The sequence below is a fragment of the Sus scrofa genome, chromosome 1 (genome assembly GCF_000003025.6).
Source record: "Sus scrofa isolate TJ Tabasco breed Duroc chromosome 1, Sscrofa11.1, whole genome shotgun sequence".
Lineage (NCBI taxonomy): Eukaryota > Metazoa > Chordata > Mammalia > Artiodactyla > Suidae > Sus > Sus scrofa.
This window is the reverse complement of record NC_010443.5, coordinates 152,573,655-152,592,597: the sequence shown is the minus strand read 5'-3', so window position 1 is coordinate 152,592,597 and position 18,943 is coordinate 152,573,655. Positions and strand designations below refer to the sequence as shown.

The following is an 18,943-nucleotide window of genomic DNA, read 5'->3' as shown; positions in this document are numbered from 1 at the left end:
TTTCACTTGAGTTTAGTCCTTATTGTCTGCTATATTAACCTCCAGCCTAGTTTTTTTTCCTTTCAAATCTTTTTTTTTTTTTTTTTTTTCAGCCTTTTGTCTTTTGAGAGCCAAACCCTTGGCATATGGAGATTCCCAGGCTAGGGGTCTAATCAGAGCTGTAGCCGCTGGCCTATGCCACAGCCACAGCAATGCCAGATCTGAGCTGCAAATGTGACCTATTCCACAGTTTGGCAACACCAGGTCCTTAACTCACTGAGCAAGGCCAGGGATCAAACCCGAAACCATCGTGTTCCCTAGTCAGATTTGTTTCTGCTGTGCCATGACAGGAACTCCTCATTTCAAATCTTTAGTTTCATTTAAATGTCATTATTTATAAGTTTCCTTTAATTATAGCTTATTCATATTCCAATTTACAGTTTTAAGAGCTTCCTAACCTTCTGAAATGTCTTTCGGAAAAAAAATGACTTGGGAATTCCTGTTGTGTCTCAGTGGGTTAAGAACCAAACTAATATCCAGGAGGATTTGGGTTTGATCCCTGGCCTCCCTCAGTGGGTTAAGGATCCAGCGTTGCCACAAACTGTGGCATAGGTCAGTTGCAGCTCAGATCTGGCAATTGCTGTGGCTGTGGTGTAGGCCTCAGCTTTGGCCCTGTTTTAACCCCTAGCCCAAAACTTCCATGTACTGCAACTATGGCCCTAAAAAGAAAAAAAAAAAAAAAAAAAAATTGACTCATTTAAAAAAAAAGGCAGGTGGGAGGAGTTTCTTAGTGGCCTACTGGGTTTAGGATCTGGCATTGTCACTGCTATGGCATGGGTTTGATGGGTTTGATGGCATGGGTTCCAGCCTGGGAACATCCACATGTGGCAGGCATGCCCGAAAAAGTAAAATTAACTGGAGTTCTTCCTACTTTTTTTGCATGACTTGTCTTGCTAGTGGATGTTTCTACATCAACTGCTTTGTTCCCACCTTTCCCATCCCCTCTTCCCAAAGCCTCCTCCCGAGAGTCCAGTGCCTCCTGACACTGCAAAGAACCCAATAGGAGTGGCATCTGCATTAAGTATCCATTTCTATGAATTTTGTGGACAGTCTACTGGATTTTTTTTTTTTTTTGCCTTTTAGGGCTGCACGCTTGGCATATGGAGGTTCCCAGGCTAAGGGTGTAATTGGAGCTACAGTTGCTGGCCTACGCCACAGCCACAGCAACGTAGGATCCAAGCCACATCTACAACCTACATACACCACTGCTCACGGCAACACCAGATCCTTAACCCACTGAGCTGAGGCCAGGGATCAAACCTGTCATGGTTCCTAGTCGGATTTGTTTCCACTGTGCCATGATGGGAACTCCCTGGAGTTTGTCTTAAACTGCATTTTTCCTACTTAATATCAGGCTGCCTCACCACCTCTTCTGGAAGAGTTAGAGGAGGGTACTCTTGGGAAAGTCTCCCCCAGATTGTAGAAGCCAGGGAGAGGCTGGCCAGAGCAGAGATTATTTTTACAGTTTATGAACAGGGCCAGTTGCCTTGCCTGGTGGTCATTTGTCATTAAATTCTGTCCTTTGTAACTGACTTGCAAAAATAAGGGTAAATTGAAAGATTCTTTTTGATCGGGAGCTGTGGGTTTTCTCCACACCAAGGATGGTCTAGGAAGCACAGATTCTTTTAAGAAGTTGGATTTTTCTGGTCTCCCTCATTGTTCTATGAGTGTAACAGACACTAGTGTTTTATTACACCAGGCTGGGTCTCAAGTAAAGTTGTATAATGGTCTCAAATATGTGGAATTCCATCCTAGAGACCCATTAAAGAGAATCTCTCTTCCCTTGTGTAATAGCCTCCCCTCTGGCCCCTTTCCATTTCTCACAGCTTTAAGAGGTCGTATCTCTGGTCCTCCCTATGAAAACTGTCATTCTGAAGCCAACTGTTCACCTAATGCCTTTTCCACAGCCCCTTTCTCCTCACTGTAGTCCTTGAGTATTATTTTCTTGTGGCTGGCAAGTGGTGAGGATTATTTGGCCCTGAGAGTTATGAGCCTAACAGTGGCTATGGGGTGTGACACTTGTATAGAAACACAATAGATGGATATCTTTAAACACAGGAAAATTCATTTCTCTGCAATAAATGGGTTCTCCCAGAATCTAGCTAGTAGAATCAACAGAAACTAGAGAGCTGGATTTTACATCATTCATTTTAAAAATAATAGGAAGCACTTTGTGTTAATATGTATACTGCTGTAATACCTAGCATCCATTTCACCTCCTTAAAACAGCCCTATGCAAGGCAGGCTCCTTAGCATCATAAAAAAAGAAACTAAGGCACAGAGAGGAACCTCCCCAAGGCTACAAAGAGCCCAGATGTAAACTCACACTGTCTGACTTCAAAATCTTTGCTCTCATCCAACACAATATACTTCTTTCTTCTTTCTTCTCTGTTAATTAAGACATTTATATCTGTGATTGCTGGGGAAAAGAACTGTTACATAAGCAAATGAATGACATACTATTTTCTCCTCTAGGGACAACTCTGTCACTTATACAAAGAATATTCTAAGCAATAGCAGGTAAACATTTAGGGAGGTCCTGACTGGTGGTGTATGTGTGTGGGCTTTATCTTCTACTGCTGAGGAAAGGGACCACTGCTTTCCCTTGTACGGCCTTGTGGAGTTTTCATAGATCTACCTAGTGTACTAATATCGGAACAAGATTTGGTGAAGTTGAACTCTTGGGAGGATTTCTCCACATGTTTGTTGCATAAGGAAAGTGTTAATTCTTCTCTTTTCTTTGCTAATGAATTGGATCAGATTGCCTGAGACACTCATTGGGCCTTGTTTTACTGGGAGCCATGGTTTTATACTTTATAGCAAAGAACTCCACCCTTTCTCTTTCACTTCCTATACCCATGCTCACTCAACACTATTCCACACACTGAGCAAGAATTTCCTTCTAGAAGCACTTCTAGCTATACTTATTCCTGATGTTCAGCTTCTCTGCCTGAACCTAAATGGGTAGAAAAAATTAGCCATCTGCATTCATGTGGTAATTGCTATGATCAAGCTAAGGGAGAGTCCCCTGCATACTTCTGGGAAATGGTGATTTATATTATACATACATAGCTGAGTATCATTAAGATAGCAATAATCTTTTGTTATCAACTTAGAATAGTTGTCCTAAACTCTATCAGCACATATGGTTAGCTTTAAAAGTTTAGAGGATTAGGTGAAACTGAAAGTAGCTAAATTCTATTTAAAGCAAATTTTAATGTTTCTGGTATTGCAAGTCTGAGGGCAATGGATTCCCTCACCTTTTGTTTAACTGAAGTATAATTTACCCATCTTTGAAAGGTATTTCCACTAGATATAGAATTCTGGGTTGACTCCTTTTTTCCTCCTTAAGTGCTTTAAAAATATCATTCCATTGTCTTCAGGACCCCATTGTTGTTGATAAGAAATTAGCCGTCATTCATATTGCTGTTCTTCTGTCAATTTTGTGTAATCCTCTAACCCCCAGCAATTCTAAGAATTTTTTTCTTCATTATTTTTATCTTTTTAATTTTTCTCCATGCCTTTATTTTTCAGTAGTCTGATTATGATGTCCTGAGGTGTGTGTTTCTCTTTGTATTTATCCTGCTTGGGATTTATTGTGTTTCTTAGATCTATAAGACATGCGTATAAGACTGTTTGATGTTTTCCTAAATATCACTGAGGCTCTTTATTTTTTCAATCATCTTCTCTCAGTGCTTCAGATTGTGACTTCTCTTGATCAATCTTTAAGTAATCCTTATATCTGCAGTCTCCAATGTGTTGTTAAGCCCATCTAGTAAATTTCATTTTATTTCCATCTAGTAAATTTTAAATCTCAGATATTGTACTCTTTGATTCTAGAGTTTCCATTTATTTTCTTTGGTTGTTTCTATTTTTCTCCTAAAATTTTCTATATGGGTCCATTTCTATTTAGTTTTTCCTTACTGCCTAGTTTGGCATCCCTTGGCCGTGTTTTTTGAAAAAGAATTTAAGCACCACTGGTAATATTTGATTGAGGCTGAACATTGTGGATGAAAAATTTTTAGAAACTCTGGACTATTACTCCCTTCCTTTAAGGAGGATTAAGTTTTCTTCTGGAAGTCAGCTAGAAAATTGGCAAATAATCCTGATTCTTTTGAAACTTGATTGTGAACACTATTAAGCCTGGTCTGTTTAAGCTTTTCCCTTTCTCTTATGTCATAGCCTTTGCCCCTAGGAAATGGCCACCGTGAGGTCTCAATTTCAAGTTTGAATGTCTACCAAGACCACTCTTCTTCCAACTCCAACCTCTGTCTCCCCAGCCCTTCTCAGTAGCTAAAGTCTCTGTTTGACTTTTTAGCTGCCCTGCTGCTATTATTTTTTTTTGAGGGTTCATAAATATCTATCTGCGTTTCTGTCTGTCTATCTATCCATCTATCTATTATTTTTTAAATTCCTTTTTTTCCCCTTTTTCTTCATGGAGGTTTATCCTGTGCATGAACATTTTAAAAATCAGAAAATGACTTGAGGGGGTGTTTGTATGAAGAACTTTGAGTTTTCCTTCTGATTCTTTCCTTTCTTTGGTTTTGCTCCTCAAGTCCAAATTAACTTGACAGCTCCAGACACTGACTTTTGCTCTTTACTGAGGCTGCTGCTTTCAGGTTGTGCACTTATCCCATGTGCTGCATTTTGGAAAATGTACTCAGGGAAAATGGCAGGGTAAATGTGGGTCTCATCCTCTGTGTTCTGTCTTGAGTATCATAGTCTGCCCAAATTGATCCCTTTCCAGTTCTTTATTCATGTTTTCCATGTAGTTTGTTGTTGTTATTATTGTTTTTGTAAGATGGTTAATCAGATATAAAATGGTTTATCATGGCCAGAACTGGAAGTCACCATCTGACATACAGCATGTTTATTTGTTTACTTGTTTTGTTTGACTATACCCCTACCAATCCATCCCTTTCACTAGAATGGAAACTCTATGAGGATAGACATTTTGTGTAATTCAATATCCCTTGATCTAGATTGAAGCAGTATGTACAATGTGTTCAACAGATGTTTATTTTATTCAATAGTCAATTATTGAAACTCAGATCAACAACAACAAAAATCTAAGAGAAATAGGCAAACTAAAATTCAGAGTGACCTATGGTAGCCACTTTATAAAATATAAATCTTACTATAGTTTGTATAGTCAATAAACAGTAAAATTTGCTTCAAATGAAATTGTCTTCTGTGTGGGGAGCTGAAGCCTCATTATATTCTGTCATGAGGCTGATTCTGAAACATAAAACCTGATCCTGATAGAGAAATCTGTATTAGTCAGCTAAGGCTGCTATAACAAAGTACAATGGCGTTGGTGGCTTAAGCAACAATTTATTTCTCACAATTCTGGGGACTAGAAGTCCAAGATCAAGGTGCCAGCAGGGTTGGTGCCTGGTAGACCTCTCTCCTTGGGTTGCTGATACCTGCCTTCTTGCTGTGTCCTCATGTGTACTTTCCTCTGTGTGTGCAGGTAGAGAGAGAAAGCAAACTCTCTGGTGCTTTTCTTTTAAGGACACTAATCCCATCCTGGATACCCCACCCTCATGACTTCATCTAAACCCAATTACCTCCCAGAGGGGCCCCCCCCCCAATACCATCACACTGGGGATTAGTTCTTCAATGTGTGAGTTTTAGGGGGATACAAACATTCAGTCCATAATAACAGTAGGGTTTGCTCAGATCCCAGCTGATTGCTAGAAGGCCCATTTTGCCAGCTTTTAAACTCAGTCTTTTGCTCCAGACTGCTTTCTCCATGGAACCCTCACTTTTTTCTGGTGTTATATACCTAAGTTGAATATAATATCCAGAAAAGATCATATATTTATAGGGCTATTTAAAGACATCTCTCAGGAGTTCCTGTCATGGCTCAACAGTAATGAACCCGGCTAGTATCCATGAGGATGTGGTTTTGATCCATGGCCTCACTCAGTCAGTTAAGGATCTGGCATTGCCTTGAGCTGTGATGTAGGTCACTGATGTGGCTCAGATCCCACATTGCTGTGGCTGTGACATAGGCCAGAAGCTGCAGCTCCAATTCAGCCCCTGGCCTGGGAACTTCCATATGTCAGTATGCCATGGGTACAGCCCTAAAAAGCAGGGAAGGAAAAAAAAAAAAAAAAAAAAAAAAAAAAAGAAGCATCTCTCAATGTCAGCTTTGAGGTATTATGTTCCTCTTTTGACTAATTCATCTTCATTAACTGTATGGTATGTTCCAGTGTTCATGGATTCACCCATTCATTGATTCATTCTTTGAGTTTCTACTATGTGTCAGGACTGTGAAAGTAATCCTAAATTAGATAAATATTTAGAACAGAGGGTTCAATGAGACCTAATCTAATCTCAAGAGAGGTGGTTATCAGGGAACAGAAAGTGGTTTATTCTATGTTTGAGGAGGGAACATCCTGACTTCTCCAAATCATGGAATATAATTTTATGGTTTGATGGGTGCCTCTCAGAACTCAATCCATTATGTCTTGACCCTCTCATTTCACAGCTGTCTCTGTATATCAGCTCTGTTCTCTCAAATTCTTCTATGTGGTAAAGGATCTAGCTGCTGGCAGCCCTGGGAACACATTGTTACAGTTTTGTGATCAGTAGAGAAAAGGCATTTCTTTCCTCTAAAGCTCAGCAGAGTGATCCTAGCCAAGAATCCAAATCACTTAAATTGGATCACATATTCATTCTTGAACCAATCAATGTGGTCAGAATAATAAAATTCTCAGATGAGTCCAGCTGGGTCACACAGCTACTCCTGTGGTCAGAAAACAGGAATCTTTTCCACCAAGACCTGCCCTCTTCTCTCTCATGGTGAAAGGTGGTATCTAATGTTTCATTAGAGGTAGATATGTTAATGTGCAAAGAAAATGTGCTAATAAAGTAAAAACATTTACATATGTATAAAAATGTGGGCACTTTTCCATGAATAGTTTTGTGTTAAATATGACCACTTTATATGAAGCATGTTTAAATATTGTGGTAAATCTTTCACATTTTTTTTTTTTGAGGTAATGAAGTAGGATTACCTACAATAGTCATACAATTAGATTTTTTTGTAGAATGTTAAATTATCTGGCCAACTCATCCTCATTAGGTAATAACATTCTGGAATACAGAGATGGGGGCAGTATACCAGGTGTGACCATTTCTTGGAAAATGATGTGAAAATACCTGAAATCTTTTCAGTGCTGTGTGATTTAAAAGCAAAAAACAAAACAAAACAAAAAAAACCTTTGATTACCTATCCATTTGTGACTGATAAAAGTTCATTGACTGAAAAGTTTTATTTCTCTGCTTACTTAGAGGGTTCCTCCTCCTCTAGTCAGAAATTGTTTTGCTACAGTTTTCTCCAACTACCACTTATTAATTTTGTAAGTTTGCTGATTATCTCAGTCAATTTACAATGAGTTTGATAGAGGTCAAAGAAAATGTGAAAGTCCTCTCAGAGTAAAGCCACCTCATTAAGATGAGAAACAGAGAGGAGGTTATCTGCATTTTACCACTGGTTTTTACTGCATTTTACATATCACATGTTAACTTTGATAAATATGGCCTAAACTAAAACACTTTAAAAAATTCAAAAGTATCTTAATAAAAATAACTTTGACTCACAACTTTTGATAGCTAATAATTTTCAGATATATAAATTATAGAATAGATGCAAGATTCTTTTGGTGTAAAAGAATTATTACATTACTTATATTTTTCTTTTTCTTTTTTTCCCTAAAAAAATTGTCTGCAGTGGTATGAAGACAGCTGTGCCCAGAGCATTTATTCTATAGAACAATATCAGGTATTGCATGTACCTTTTGACCTATTTATGGAAATAAAAATTTTGTCTTACTGTAAAGGGACAACTTTTATCATAACAAGGTTAAAAACTTAGTTTTGCCTAATGGGTAGAACTTATTTTTCTTCCCCATTTAGTTAAATGTTTAGTTGTGATGATATTTTTCGTGGTGCATATGTCCCTATAATGGTGTTTCTTGGTTGTTTTAAGTTCTAAGCAAGCCCAATCCATAACCAAGAGAGCTTCACCCCACCCCCCCTTTCATTGTCAAGTAGATGAATTTACCCTGGATGGAAAACATCCTGTAATTAATTTGCTTTCACCCTGCTCTTGCCACCCTCCTCCCAGGAGTCTTCCAACCCTAACCTAGCCTTTTGTTCTTTCCAGAAATAGCATTTTTAATAATTCTATATTGACTTGTGCTTGATGTTCAGTATCTAACAAAATTCTTTTTAAAAACAATCAATATGGGGGGGAGGTAGAGAAATATTTCCAAAATATTTCCTCCATGTGAACAGATTAAAGGTAAAAGGAAATCTAAGTTACTGAAATGATTCCATGAAAGGTTAAAATCTACAACCCCCTTTCCTTCCTTTGGTACAGCACGGCCTTTCCTTATAAATCTCCACACGAAGCCACTTTAATGAAAAAAAATATGACAAAGCACAAGGCAAGAATATACATAAATACTCTTCTTTGCTGTGACCTTGGGGCTCTCAATAAAGTGTGTTTGCATGTCCCTCAATAATTTAGAAAATGATTTTTTCATGGTTTTGATCACTTTCTGAACTGATTTCTTGATTTACCCAGGCGATGGCCTCATATTCACATGAGAATACATCTTCAGGAAGCAACAAGATTGAGAAACCAAACTTTGATCTATATCCTTTGATTATGGGAAAAATACGAGTGTAATTCACTCTTTAGAAGCCATGTAATTTTTGGAGACTTCAATTGAAAAAGTACAGCTAAGGTGTGGTATGTAGAAGTTTATATTTATGCCCTCAAAGTCTCACTCAAATCCTGACCACTTATTTCCCCAGTAATGATGGTTGGTGGTGGTTTTGATTGCTTTAAAGGTGATTTCATTTTCTTTCTTTTTTTGGGTCTACTTCTGAGGAAGTAGTTTTTCACTGTTTAGAATTTAAAGACAATTGGTGGAATCCAGAAATTAGGCAAATGCCAACTGGAAAAGGAAGTTTGAGCTTGAGTTTTTAGAACAATTTGAACCAGATACTGATTTTTTTTTTCTGCTTTACATACTGAAATACCTATACATTTATATTGTTTTGAGTTATTTGTGGCTTTTCAAGCTACTTGTATTTGCCATGTGATGGGAAGATAAGTTTGCCATAGAATAGGAAGATTAAATGTTCATTCTGCATTTCACTAAATTAATAATTTAATTAAATGAGTTATTAGCCCCAGGGCATGAAAGAGTTCTTCTAAGTACATTAAATATGTAACATTTAGCAACTATTAAATTACTAATCCTCATCGTTAATTTATAGAATCTTGGATTTTAACCTTTTTGCTAAACTGTTTCAGTTGAAAGGATTTCTCTATAGGAACTGGGTGATAAAACTGTAACAGGGTGGGAATATATTTCTATTGTTTTCAGAGGAAGTTAAAATGTAAGAGGTCTAAATGTTCAAATAACTCAAAACCTTTAGTAAAACTCTGGGTAAAAGAAATAAATGTATTGAACTTATTTTTTTTTCAGTTTTCATTTCCATGTTCGCCTCAGGCTAAAAATTCAATTTTAATTTTACAATGTTTGTTTCTATTCAAAACTTATGGTAGAAATGAATATACTTAGACCTAGAGGTTGAATATATATTAAGGTAGTCTATTTTAATTTTAGTATGAATTTTTCAATTGCATTTCTCAGCAATTTAGACCTTGGTTATAACATTGCCATGATATTCAGCATCTAGGACTTGATGATTTTCATTAAGATTTTGATCATCTGTCCTGTAAGGGAAAGTGTTTCGGATAGCTGAGTGTTTCACTTTAATCCCACATCAGTGTGCTAGGACAGGCACCTCACTTTATTGTGCCTTGCTTTGCTGCGCTTCATGGATAATTGCATTTGTTAGAAACTGAAGGTTTGTGGCAACCCTGTGTTGAGCAAGTCTATTGGTGCCATTTTTCCTGTAGCATTTGCTCACTTCTTGACTTTGTGACCCATTTTGTTAATTATTGCAATATTTAAAACTTTTCATTTTTATTATGTTTCATAATCTGTTATCATTTATTATATTTGTTGACAGCTATTTTCTTAATGTGATTAAAAACATATAACTAAGTCAACAGTCAGCTTTTTGGCTCCATTTCCATTAGGCATATTATATATGAATTCTGGTGGCTTATGTAGTCCGTGAAATTGGGGAAGGACCTCAGATTTTCAGTCTATTTTGGATGCTTCTTCTGGTCTAAGCCCATGTCCATGTAATTGTGTGGTTTAATATCATGACTGCAATGTTTTTGATTCCCCTACTATTCAGAGGTAGAGTTTATGTGCCCTTCCCTTTTATTTGCTCTGGCTTGTGGCTACTTCTACCAGTAAACAGTAAAAGCGACACTAGGTGATATCTGAGCCTAGATTATAAAAGACTATGCTGCTAGTGCTTTGTTCACTCCTGGATAGTGTTTGGTGATACTGACGTGGCTGTCCTGAAAGGTCCCCTGCAGGGCTCTGCTCAACAGACCGGCTACTCTGGTTCTTCAAGCCATCCTTGTCTGGGCACTTGTGCATGAAGGCTTCATGGGTATGAAGCCATCCTGGACTGTGCAGAACAGTCCATTTGCCATCTGAGTACTACTGAGTTATGGTTGCCAACCGGACATGGAGCAGAGGTCACCCAGTTGATGCCTATCTAAATTCTAGACCCACAAAATCTTCAGATCTAGTGCAATGGCTTTTGTCTTAAAGTCAACAACATTTTAAGGTTTGGGGATAGTTTGTTATGTAACAATGGATGACAACGACTCTTCATATCATATTAGAAGTTACCTTTCATCCCCTCAACATCAAAATTTGGCCTTGAGGATCCTGGCTGAAACTCTAAAACTCAGGATGCTCAGTTCCTTTCTGGGGTCTAAGGAACCAGCCTGTAACCCAGACCTCCAGCTGCTGAAGCCCCCAACAGTTTCGCAGGAAGGGCCACATTCTTTTCATCCTCAGAGAAAAACTTATTTCCTCTAACATTTCTCAGAAACAAAGTTAGCTCTTCTCTAGCAAAGGAATCCAGAACCTAAGGACTTTAAGACGAACTATCTTGCTTAAACAAGAAAAGGGGAAATTTCTTATGTATCTGTGAGGGAAAAACAGTAACATCAATAACCAACAAAACCTCTACCTCAATCAAAAAAGATGTCTTAATCAGTGGTGATAGAGATGTGGTGTTTACATTTCACCAATTAAAAAAAAATTGTAGGAGTTCCCATTGTGGCTCAGTGGATTAAGAATCTGACATAGTGTCTGTGAGGATGTGGGGTTTGATCCCTGGCCTCGCTCGTGGGTTAAGGATCCAGCGTTGCTGCAAGATGTGGCATAGGTCACAAATGTACCTTGGATCCTGCATTGCTGTGGATATGGTGTAGGCCTGCAGCTGCAGCTCCAATTTGACCCCTAACCCGGAAACTTCCACATGCTACAAGTGCAGCCATAAAAAGGAAAAAAAATGGTTACTTATTTTACTACAGAGAATCAGAGTTTTATACTGTGTACTTTTTAGAATCTATTGAGATGTTCTTAATGTCCTAAGATATGATCAATTCTTTAAATCTTCCAAGTGTTTACAGTAAATATATATCAGTATATTTTTAAAATAGCTATTAATTATATTATTGAATTCTTCTGATAATAATAAACAGTTGCCTAGTATTTACCTTTGGTGAAGCACTGTTCTAGAAACTTTAGATAAATTAACTTTTCATCCATTTGTTTTAAATCTACATGCATCTTTAAATTTGAAGTGGATTCCTTGTAAACAACGTGAAGTTGGCTCTTATTTTTTGATCCATTCTGACATTCTTTGTCTTTCAATTTGTGCATTTTCACCATTGATGTTCAATATGGCTATTGATATCGTTGGATGAATATCTGCCATATTTGCTATTGTTTTGCATTTGTTACCTTAGTTTTGTTCCTATTTTCGTCTTCTACTGATTTTCTGCCCTTTGTGATTCCATTTTCTCTCCACTCTTAGCATATCAATTATACTTAAAAAATTTTTTTTTAGTGGTTGCCCTAGAATTGTTAATACACACTTACAACTAACCCAAGTCCACCTGTGAACAGCCTTTGATATTGCAAAGATCTGGAAAAACTTTACTGCCTAAGGTAGTACATGGGCTATATCAGTTTATGAGCAAAGGTCTGGAGCCATGGCCCCATCTCTGGCTGCACAGCCTGGTTACCTGGGGAGCTGTTAGTCCCATGGCCTTACCCAGACCTGCTGGATCAGGGTGAAGAGGCTTATGCATATGGTTATCACCAGCATTAAAATAATCAAACCCCAAATCATAGGACCAATCTTGAGTGGCCCATTAACACACTTTGAAAATTCCTCTTAAAGCTTTCATAAATCCATCTAAGGAACTGCGGCAGAATAACCATTTCTTCCTTCTTCCATGCTCTTCTTTTCATTATGTAGATCCAAGTTTCTGTCCTGTATCACTTTCCTTCTCTCCAAAGAACTTCTTTAACATTTCTTACAAGACTGGTCTACTGGCAACAAATTCCCTCAATATTTGTTTGTCTGAGAAATGCTTTGTTTCTCCTTTGCTTTTGAAGAATAATTTCAGAAGATACAGAATTCTAGGTTGCTGATATTTTCTTCTTTCAATATTTTAAATATTTCTCTCCCCTTTCTTCTTGCTTGCATGGTTTCTGAGGAGAAGTCAGGTGTAATTCTGATCTTTATTTCTCTGTAGATGAGATGTTTTTCTTCTCTGGCTACTTGCAGTAGATTCTTGGGTGTTCTTAATCTGTGATTTTCTGTAATTTGAAAATGATATGCCTAGGTGTAGTTTCCTTGGCATTTATCCTGCTTGGTATTCTCTGAGCTTCCTCAGGTAGATTAACACTTAAAGTGGGGTAAGAACCCTCTGAGGTTGGAGATGTTACAGCTCCCACAGTAAACTTGATCAGTAAGCCTGAGGGAGTGAGAGGTTAAATCACATGGCTAGTATGTGGTAAGGCAAGAGTTTGCACTCAGACAGTATTTTTTTGTTTGTTTGTTTGTTTTCTTTTTCTAAAGGCCACCCCTGCGGCATATGGAAGTTCCTGGACTAGGGGTCAAATTGGAGCTGCAGGTGAGGCATATGCCACAGCCATGGCGATGATGGATCTGAGCCACATCTGTGAGCTGCACCACAGCTTGTGGCAACGCTGGATCCTTAACCCACTGAGCAAGGCCAGGGATCAAATCCTTATCCTCGTGGACACTATGTCAGGTTCTTTAACTGCTGAGCCACAATGGGAATTCCCGGCAGTATTATTTATATTCTAAAGGCCCTTTGGTTTATGTAGACTTTGTATAAAGTCACCTCACATTATTTTGAAAGAGTTGTAGTATGCCTTATTAACAAATGAGAACAAAATGCTCACTTTAACCTCCGTTACCTCTCAAATAGTACTTAAAATATTGCTAAAATATTTCTTCCCTCTCTGCTATTCCTACTTAGTCTATTTTTGCTTACTTTGTAGACGTTATTATTTGAAAATCTCTCAGACTTTTTTTTTTTTTTTCTTTTTAGGGTGGCACCTGTGGCATATGGAGGTTCCTAGGCTAGGGGTCTGATCAGAACTACAGCTGCTGGCCTGCACCACAGCCACAGCAATGCCAGATCTTAGCCACGTCTGTGACCTACAACACAGCTCAGGGCAATGCTGGATCCTTAACCCACTGAGAAAGGCCGAGGATCGAACCTGCAACCTCATGGTTCCTGGTCAGATTCATTTCTACTGCATCGTGATGGGAATGCTGAAAACCTCTCAGACTTTTAAGTATGCTTTTGTATTGGTGCATTATACATATTATACATATTATAAATTTATATTATTTATTTGTTGTATGAATTTTTGTTATTTATTTATTTATTCCAAATGTTTGGGAGTCAAAAAATGACTATGGTGCCATAAATACAATTATTTCAATGAGCTGGTTTGATTTGCCTTTTAATCTGTGTTTTCTCAGTATCCTAGCCTAGCTGCTGGGAGGTATAATGAACTGAGTCATTCATTTGGATCATCTGCTGCGTTATCTGGAAAGTATGCCAGAGGGACAGAGGCTAGATGGGATTTAAGATAACTGGATCTTGGAGTTCCCATTATGACTAGTATGCATGAGGATGCGGGTTTGATCCCAGCTTTGCCCAGTGGGTTAAGGATCCAGCATTGCCACAAGCTGTGGTGTAGGTCACAGATGTGGCTTGGATCCTGTGTTGCTGTGGCTGTGGGGTAGGCCGGCAGCTGTAGCTCCGATTTGACCCCTAGCCTGGGAACTTCCATATGCCTCTAGTGTAGCCCTAAAAAGCAAAAAAAAAAAAAAAAAAAAAAAGATAACTGTCTCTAACCTCTGCTGTTTTACTGGCTGTCTTAAATGGGGCTACATTTTGACTCTGATATATTAGGTATCACTTAATTTCATGTCCTTTGTATCTTTTCCCTCTAAAATGGTAGGCTATTGCAAAGATTCATTATTCTTAAAAACAAAATAAAATGATCAATTTCTCCAGGTGTTTGCTGTATAAATATAAGAAATGATTCTCAGGATTTCCTTGGTCTTTTCAGCTGTGTCTGTAAGGCAAGTAAGCACATTCTCAATGAAGAGGGTGTTGTGAAATTCCTTCCAGAGAAATCTGGCATTCATTCTACATTAACCTGGAGGCTGAGGAACCCTGAAATTGTTCCAGTTAGTTCTTACTCTGCCAGGTAAATATTTCCATGAACTAACAAGCTGTTTGAACTGGTTATCCATGGATTTGGATATTACTGGTGCCTTGTTCTTGAGATACTTTTGTGTTATATTTTTAGAACCCCTATAATTTTTTTGTAAGTCCCAATGCAGAATCTGAGTCAGTATTGTTCTTTTAGGTGTCCCGAAGGACATTAATTGTAAACTTAATAAGATGTTTAGAGGTAACTCTTTCTAGATTGGTTTGTGACTTATTGCGGGGGTCCCATGCTCTTTCTTCCTTATGCCTCAACATCTGTAGCATGTGTGGTTTTTATCTGTAGGGTCATACTTCATGGTCACCAGCTGGTTGCCACACCTACAGGGAGCAAGTCTTTACCTGGCCATGCATGAGTGCAGAAGTGGGAGGTCTGTCGAGATGGCAAGAGACAGCTCTTCTCACATACCTCTCTTCTTTTTATCCAGGGACAAAAATCTTCCCCAGACGTCCCTCTGCCTTACATCTCTTTGGCAGAAGGGGTCTCATGGCCTTTCTGAGCTACAAGGATGGCTGGAAAAAGCAAGTCTCTCTCCTTTTAGTTCCTCTCTAAAAAAGGCAGTTTTTCAGCATCTACATTAGGAGGTAGGCAAGGTGAAGGGAGGAGGAATCGCCAACTAAGGTGTTTGTTGCAACTAACCAGCTCTTTTCCCTTCTCATTTCTCCTTCATTTATAGACATCACTGCCTACCAGTAGCCTCCCCACTCTTGGGAATGGACTCTGGCAAATTTACCACTGTAGCAGTCGACACTTCCCATCTAGCATGGAAGAATGGGGTTCCAACCTTTGTTGCACTATTTTTGAAAGACAGTCAGTATAGGAGTGGCTGGACCAAGTCTATTTAAATTGCTTTGAAATTAACCCAGTAAAGCACCACAAAACACTGCAAGCTAAAGAAGAGAGTGGGAAAAGTTGTACTGGCATCAATCTGTTTCTCACAACTGCCTTGTGAAGGAGGCAGGTAGCCATCAACCATCCTACTGATTTTATAAATGAGGATGCACAGTTAAAGGGGCAGCAGTTTGAATTCAAGGAACCAAGTGTGAAGAGTTTCATTTCTAGGCTCTGAATGACCAAGGGTGTCTGGACTGTAAGTTTTCTGCTCAAAACATGTTTGCTATAGGTCCTCCGACAGCTGGAATTCATCTGAAGTACGTAGATCTCTCTTTTTAAGATATTGGGTCTCTGATGTCCATGCTTTACATCAAAATTTGTAATTTTTTTGCTGTAAATAGTTGGAGAATGGCATAGGATGACCTTTTGTTAGGCAATGTAAAATATGTATATATATACACACACACATGCACACACACAATAAACTTTGTGAGCTAATTCTAGAATAGTCTTCCATTAATAGTAAAGTAGGAAACATGGACTTACATGTTATCCTGGACATTACTCTTTGTTTTTATTGTATTCATAAACTATTGAAGGAGGAGAAGCTCTCCTTGGAGGACAAGTGTGATGGAGTTTGACTGTCCTTTAGTTCTATCTTAATCACCAAAATGACAGGACCTCACACCTGTCTTCCTTCTAGTGATGTCAGGTGGTTGCAACAAAGCATGGAGGCAACCAGCACATTATTCCAAAAGTATCTCCTTGATCTGAAAATGAAGAGAACAACTTGATGTGAATAAAACCCAAAGCATTTTGGGAAATGTTAGTCTTTCCTGATCCCCTTTCTCTCCTTGGGATAGATTTAGTTGAAAGCGACGGAATTTTGATACTGCTTAAACACATGAGAAGTTTCCTTTTTCTTGCTAAAACTGGACATGGCCATTTCGGGGGCAAATATAGCTGCTCTAGGGCCAGGCTCATTTCACCTTTATGCTTTGGTGTCCTTTGTGCATAATGGCTGAGCATCTAAGTATGTCAGCATTCCAGAAACAAAGAAGGAAGAAGAAGGAGGAAGAAGTGGCTATATGAGAATTTGGAACATTTCCAGAAACCCCAGTAAACGTACATCTTGTTGTCCTGAACCAAGTCCCACAGTGATCATTTGCTGCAGTAGAGTCTGACAACTGCTTTTTTCCCCCTCTGGACACATTTCCTTTCCTGCAGGAGCTGAGATTCTCTCGATGAGGATGGAATAGGGAAGCGATATTGCCCAGGCAATGCACCATGGAGACCAGACCTATCAGAGTCCAGCAGAGGATGGTGCCCGGGCTTGGTGTGTTGGTCATTGCTCACTACAAATGCAAGTCAAAATGATAAATGTCAAACACAAACTACCATTTTCTTTTCTTTTTTGAGTAAAGCAATAGCAGCCTTCCTAGTCATGTTTACTCTTGCACCGAATGGACGTTTGTTTTCTTGTGTTATGTGTGTCGTTTTACAATTGTTACCAATTTTGGTGAAGAAGTGAAGGTTCATTTGATGAGAAGGGGACTTTTGGAGGGGCCAGTTCATTCAGTTTTCAGAGGGGTCTGATCTTCATCTGGTGCACAGGTCCTGGGTGCCTGGCCTCCCCTTGGGAACCACGGTCTCTTAACCCTGCCTCAAGCTGCAGAGGATTTAAGGTAAAGGCTGGGGAGCAGCTTCTGTGTCACAAGGTGGCCCATTTAGTGCTGTGCCTGATCTGGCTGTCTGGCTGGTTCTGTGGGGATGCTCCTGATGGTGTCCCAGCCAATAGGTCACCAGTACATTTAAACAGAGCCAGGGTAGTGTGGCATGTACAGCCTGACAGCATCTTGAGTGGAGGTCTTTTCCAAGGGACTTAAAAATGGGATAGGCATTCTAAGCTGGTGGACTCATGGGGTTAGCCTTTCACAACCATGATACTTAGTTGAACATTTTTTTTCCTAACTTCTTCTCCTCCTCCATTATTTCCTTTCATCTTTTTCTCCATTTAGGTTTTGTCCTAGAAGCCTTTTTAGAAGAATCTAGAAGTCACTTTTCTAACTTCCTACCTATAGGCATCTTGGAGGACCTCACCTGGTTCTTTGTGCAAACATCTCCAGACAGACATGCGTCGTCTCCAAGTCAGCCAGTTCTGAAGAGTGTGTCAGAAGGGTGTTGCTCATATTAAGCAGATACCTCCTGTTAGATTTCAGAATATTGTACTAACAGTGAAACTCCAAAACCCAACTGAGTAAGATTTTGACAAAAAGGATGATTGCACTAACTGGGTATTACACTGCTAGGCCTTCCCTTTTGCATGAGGATTTGTTGATTCAGAAGTGAGTGATAATAAGCCTCTGTTAGAAAATTTGGAGGGAAAGTATCTATGAAGCTCAGCAATAATTCTGAAAAATGCTATGCAGTGTTAAAAAGAAACTAACAGTGTTATCTGCCATTGTGACTGGCAACTTCATTGTGGGTTTTTTTGGTTTGTTTTGTTATTTGTCTTTTTATGCACCTGAGGCATATGGAAGTTCCCAGGCTAAGGGTCGAATTGGAGCTTCAGCTACTGGCCTACGCCACAGCCACAGCAGCACAGGATCCAAGCCATGTCTGTGAGCTACACCACAGCTTGTGGCAATGCTGGATCCTTAACCCAATGAGCCAGGCCAGGAATTGAACCCATGTCCTCATGGATACTAGTTGGGTTCATTACCACTGAGCCATCATGGAAACTCCATGACTGGCAACTTTAAAATTAAAACATTGAGGATAATTCCTTGCAAGGATCTCTCTCCATCTTCAGCAAGATTGTAAAACAGGGTTAACTTCCTTCTTTTCTCCCTACCCTTCTCCTTCCCTCCTTCCTTTTCTTCCTTTCCTTCATGCTTTCTTTCCAAAGCTTATAACTATGAGCATTTTAAGGAAAAGAAGGTAATCCCTTTTATTTGACCTCATGAGAAAAGGTGTCAGGAGTCAGTATTTGAGTGTTTGGTCAGGTGAGATGGGAGATATTGAATAGAAACAGATGGACCAATGCCATGATTTTTACTGGGTCTCCTGGAGTGACTCGGTCATGGTTATTCAGGTTACTGTTTCACAGAGTAAATAGATATGCAGCCCACAGGCAGCCATCACTGATACTTCCTTATCCTTTACTTTGGGAGGGCAAAGCATTTGCGAATGCTGATGAATACTCAGCTATTTTCAACGAGTTTGCCCAGGATGCAGATGACCTTCCCAAGTAAGATGCCCCCAAGGAGGCACCTTGGATTATGTGACATGGGGGGCAAGCAGCCTGCGGTTTTATC

General features: G+C 39.1%; 1 long non-coding RNA gene across 2 annotated transcripts; it reads left to right on the top strand.

The window, feature by feature from the left end:
- LOC106509052 lies at positions 13,735–18,217 on the top strand. 2 transcript variants are annotated; one of them, XR_002345934.1, is made up of 4 exons: positions 13,735–13,844; positions 14,631–14,771; positions 15,220–15,376; positions 15,469–18,217. It is a non-coding gene; the product is annotated as an uncharacterized LOC106509052 (long non-coding RNA). The 2 variants fall into 2 exon arrangements; XR_002345933.1 differs by lacking the exon at positions 13,735–13,844 and having other exon boundaries at positions 14,351–14,771.